Below are 6,000 nucleotides of genomic sequence, written 5' to 3'. Positions count from 1 at the left end.
CAGGCAGCAACTGTTGCAGTTGTTTAGGCTACATAATTTTTCGCTGCGGTTGTTGAAAGGAAAAACTTGTCCAAGGCGTCAACGGCAACTGTTTAAGCCAGTTTTAGCCCACGTTAGAAGTTGGTAACAGCAACAGCAGCAACAGCAGTCGCAGCAGCAGCAGCAGCAACAACAACAACTCCTGCCACATCCAAGTCCAAATGATTGCAACAATGTTAATGTTGCTGTTGTTGTTGCGACTGTTGCTGTTGGCCGTCGTCGTCTTGTGCGCTGCCAATTCGCTTCCTTGTATGACATAACAGCCAAGTGGTGGGCAGCAACAGGCAGCAACAGGCAACAACAGGCAACAACTGGCAACAACAACAACTGGCAGCAACAAGCAACGATGACAACGTCGATCTTTACCTCCACAACGGCAGACCGTGTGCCATATTCCAGTTTTTCTTTTTCATTTGCTGTTGTTGTTGCTGTTGTTGTTGTTGGCTGAAAAATCCCGTTTGTTGCCCATTCACTGATTCGATCAGTCGGCGCGTAATGAAAATGAGAAAAATGGCAAACTAACTAACAATGCCAACTGCAACTTGTACAACAGCAACTACAACAACTACAACAACTGCAGCAACATTGCAATTTTGCCTGTTGCCAGTTGCCAGTTGCCAGTTGCCCGTTGCCCGTTGCCAGTTGCGAGTTTTACTTTCGTTTTTCACGTAACAATCAGCAGCAACAGCAAAAGGAAAATGGTGTTAGCAGGCAATGTTACCGCTGCATAAAGAGGGGCAAGTCAAAGGCAAACAGAGGGGGTGGGAGGTGAGGTGAGGTGAGGCGAGGCGAGGCGATCAATTGACAACGGTTGCAAGCCAAAGCAGGAAGTGCAACAGGCCAAAGATGCAACGATAGACACACAAAGAGAGAGACAGAGAGACAGAGAGCGAGAGAGAGGGAGACAGAGAGCGAGAGAGAAGGAGACGGAAAGCGTGATCAAAGCGAGATGCCAATTGACAAATGCATTAAACTTGCACGTTGCACGTTGCATGTTGCATGTTGCACGTTGCCTGCTGTTGGCGCATATGGCCAACGAGCTGATTTTCAATGGGGCATGCGGCATAATGGGGGTGGCTACTGAGATGCCAAAAAAAAAGAATCGAAAAACATATATGCAAATGTGAAAAAGGTAGCCAAGAAAATAACTTAAGATTGAAAGTTGAAGTTGAAATAGATATGGAAATGGAAATTGATAAAATGTATGCCTGTAAATTAAGCAACACTAATTTATAACATTATTTAAACGTATTTAATAAAATTAACTTGACTTAACTAAATAAGAGATCGGATCATAAATAAATAGAAATAATAAATAATCGAAAATAAATATATATTTTAATATATAAAAAATAAAAGATCAGTTCGAGAAAATTAACTTGACTTGGCTAAGTAAGAGAACAGATCCTAAATTAATATACATAATAAATAATCCAAAATAAATATACATTTTAATATATAAAAAATAAAAGATCAGTTTGAGAAAATTAACTTGACTTGGCTAAATAGGAGATCAGATCATAAATTAATATAAATAATGTATAAAAAATAATAAAAAATAAAAGATCAGTTTGAGAAAATTAACTTGACTTGGCTAAATAAGAGAACAGATCATAAATTAATATAAATAATAAATAATCGAAAATAAATATATATTTTAATATATAAAAAATAAAAGATCAGTTTGAGAAAATTAACTTGACTTGGCTAAATAGGAGATCAGATCATAAATTAATATAAATAATGTATAAAAAATAATAAAAAATAAAAGATCAGTTTGAGAAAATTAACTTGACTTAACTAAATAAGAGATCGGATCATAAATAAATAGAAATAATAAATAATCGAAAATAAATATATATTTTAATATATAAAAAATAAAAGATCAGTTTGAGAAAATTAACTTGACTTGGCTAAATAGGAGATCAGATCATAAATTAATATAAATAATATATAAAAAATAATAAAAAATAAAAGATCAGTTTGAGAAAATTAACTTGACTTGGCTAAATAAGAGATCAGATCATAAATAAATAGAAATAATAAATAATCGAAAATAAATATATATTTTAATATATAAAAAATAAAAGATCAGTTTGATTATTGTGCATAAATCGCAGTTTTTGGAAAAACATGACTGGTGAATTAATTAATTTAATGAATCCCATTCAATTCATATTCTGTTTATTTAGATTGCCATCATTTAATTGTCATTATCATAAAAGAGTCGATTTTTACAAATTAAAAATCGAATTCAGATCTGATCGGGAATGAAGGCATCTTCCTCAATCAAGCATCAAGTGCGCAATAGAAATTCGATAAACTACGAATAGAAAATTGATTTGAAGTCTGCATTCACATTTGCTATCGGATTGTTCGCTTTTTGGTTTGTTGAGCCCATCCTAAGCAGTTCCTGGCAAAAGTTAACCTCTTTCAATTCAGTCGCAAGACTTTCACGTCAATGCCTCCAGTTGTATTTGGCCAGCCCACATTTGGCCGAGGTCTAGGGCTTCGCCTCCTTAGATGCACTCTGTCCCTCTGTCTGTCTCTCGGCATGTCTGTCTGCCTGTCTGTCCGCCTGTCTGTCTGCCTGTCTGTTTGTCTATCTGTTTGTCTGTCTGTTTGTCTGTCTGTTTGTCCGTCTGCTGTAACAGTCGTCAAAGCCAACGTAACCGCCAGCCGCCGACTTGTGAGCCATTTTGGGACACACCAAAACTGTTCGTTGCGATCGTTAGGCAAAAGATAGGCCCAACAACAGCAACAACAGCAACAGCAACAACAACAACAATTATACACCAACAAACTGCAAGCTGCAGTTGCAAATGCAAAAAAATAAATAAATAGCAACAACAACAACAACATGAAGAAAACATGAAAACAGGTTTTCCATGAAAGCAAAATGGCAAAGTAGCAGTTAGAAAAACAAGAGTGAAATAGTCGAGAGCGCAGCAACGAGAAGATACCCTGTAAAGACCGAAAAACCAAGCCAAATTAAGCTGAATTGATAACCAAGTTGAATATTGATATTTATCGATATTAATCGATTTATTAAACAAGTGAAAATGATTGATGAAATTGAAAATAATTTACAAATGTTAAAGCAGAATATATATAAATATATATATATATATATATATATATATATATATATATATATATATGTATATATATTATTTATGTAATAAACCAAATGAAGTCACCATTCAAAAGTGGAAGCCCGACGATCAACTTACCCCGTGTGTTGCGTGTTGCACAGATGACAACGGGGTGCGGGTAGATGGGGAGACAGCGGAGAAGGGCGGTCGGACGGGTGGGGGTGGGTGGGTGTCTGGTGGTTAGTGTGTATTGGCGCTGGGGCAGTCGATTACTTCATCGCCGCAAAAACACAAAAGAGAGAGAAAGTGCCAGGAAAAACTGTTGCCAGTTGCCAGTTGCCAGTTGCCGTTGCCGTTGCAGTTGCAGCATGGTGGCGTGTCATGGCTGCCGCTGCAACATTTCCCCATTTCCCATTGCAATTGCGGCCGGTGAGTCGAGTGGCGTCGCGCCGCGTCGCGTTGCAACTTCAGCCATGATTATGTGGCATTAACTTTAGCTTACGTAACCTCCAATGCAATGCAATGCAATGCAATGCAATGAAAATTGCAAATCATATGATGGCCGACAACGACACCGACACCCCGGCCACACTGGTTATGCCCCCAAAACACCCCACATACCCTGTCCCTGTCTCTCTCTCTCTCTCTCTCTCTCTCTCTCTCTCTCTCTCTCTCTCTCTCTCTCTCGCTGGCAAATGTTGTTGCGCAAATGAAGCCAACAAGGAAAACACCACCACCACCAACAACAACAACAATAGGATAGACTTCAGACAAAGACAAAGACAAACACAACGGCGATCGTCGTCGTTGAACGTGAAAAGCGGAAAACTTTTGCAGCTTTGGCACATAAAAAAAGCACACACACACACACACACACACACGCATACACACACATAAATAGATAGACATTCAATTTAGATAACATCGAAGACAGCATTGGGGGCAGTGAAAGGGAGACGGGGCTAATCTTACAGAGAGTAAGTGATATTAGGGTGTAGTTATTGATGATCGATTAGCGTCAAATATCACATCTATATTTAAATATTCAACGAATATATAATCGATTTTGAAGCATTTCAAATTAGATTTCACATTAGAAATACATAAATCATGAAATTAACTCAGTTTTACTCAATAATAAATTATTTTGGTTTGGTTTTTAATTCAAAAAATGCAAATCAAATCATTAATAAAGACCAATTCGATAGCTGAATTCTGATCAGATTCTCATATTTAAATTGACTTGTAGGAAGAAAAAAAAAAAGAATAAAATACAAACAAAAAAAAAATAATAAATTTTGGCAGAACTTTATGAAGTATTTCTGTTTTTGATTTGGTTTTATTAAAGTGATCGTAATTTCAAACTAACAATTTGTTGGCTAAAAAATTGTGTATCGAAATCATATTTGCAATTTTGGGGCCGAAATAATGATTTTAAAAATCAATTTAATTCTAGCGAAATTATTTGAGGCATTCCTCAGCATCTTCCTGTCAATATTCCTATGGCAGCTGCATGACATATAGTAATACGATCCGACCCGACGAACTCCAACACAAAGCTTCATCAAAAACAGTCAGTTAGGAAAAGGAAAAAAGTCCAATCTTGAAGAAATCTGATCAGATCCTTACCGAAAATAAGCAAAGCTTCTATTAGACAGTAAATAAATCTAAACTGAACTAAAAATGAATAATTGAAGGCAAAAGAGATTAAAACAAATCCTAAAGCACTTGTTGTGGCGCTTGTGGAGTCAAGTGCCTGCCATTTGAAGGAGCGCCCAGGCACCTTGAGGGGCACTCGGGCACATTATGAACAGCTTATTGCATAAGCTGTTGCATAACTTCATTGCTTACACACACACACACAGAGGCAGACGCAGACATACATTGATCACTCACCTGTTTTGTGTGATCCTGCCAAACGATTGCATGCAATGTGCAGTTCCTCTGCCTGGCATGTCTGCAATGAGAAGAAGAAGAAGCAAATACACGAATAAGTATGGAATGTGGCATGTGGCATGGGGCACATGTGTGAAACGTGTGTGTATTAGCAACTAATGCTGCATATTGTCGAAATCATATAGTCATAATTGCACTGCAACTCCCTAATGCTCTCCCTCTCCCTCCCTCTCTCTCTCTCACTCTCTCTCTCTCTCACACACATTCACATACTAGAATAGCTAAATGGCAACTTGGATTGCATTTCACTCTTGTTTTCAATTTCATTTTCGTTCGCTCGGTCGCTGGGTCGTTGGAGCAGCAGTCGCAGCAGCAGCAATCGCAGCAGCAGCAATCGCAGCAGCAGCAGCAATCGTAGCAGCAGCAGCAACATGCGTCAACGTCATCAGCAGCAGCGCATTGGCAAAGCTTTTTCTAAGCTCTCTCGCGCGCGCTCTCCCACCACCGATGCTCTCTCTCTCTCTCACTTCCTCTCTTCCTCTCCCTCTCTTCGTCTAGCTGTCTCTGTTAACTGCATGTGCAGCGCTGCAGCTGACGTAGTCGTCGGCGCTAGCTTATGTTATTCAATAGAGCACGTTGCTGCTGCTGCTGCTGCTGCTGCTGCGCCTGTGTGCTTTTGTGTTTGATGTTGTTATTGTATGTGTGTGTGTGTGTGTGTGTGTTTGCTATCTGCCGCCATCGCCGTGGTATTGTACGTTGCCTATTGCCACTGCAACGGCTGAAACGACCTCCTACAGGTCTTTGACCTACTGCGACGACAACGACGACGACGACGACGACGACGACGTTGACGCGCTCTGTTCTGCTCTGCTCTGAACTGAAACCCCTCTCCCTCCACCATACCTACCCCTCCTCCTCCCCCCTTAGCCTATCGTCCCGCTTAGCTTTTCATTTGCACGTTGTTATTATT

Source organism: Drosophila grimshawi, unplaced genomic scaffold (assembly GCF_018153295.1).
Source record: "Drosophila grimshawi isolate 15287-2541.00 unplaced genomic scaffold, ASM1815329v1 contig_848, whole genome shotgun sequence".
Classification (NCBI taxonomy): domain Eukaryota; kingdom Metazoa; phylum Arthropoda; class Insecta; order Diptera; family Drosophilidae; genus Drosophila; species Drosophila grimshawi.
This window is presented reverse-complemented; position numbering follows the sequence as displayed.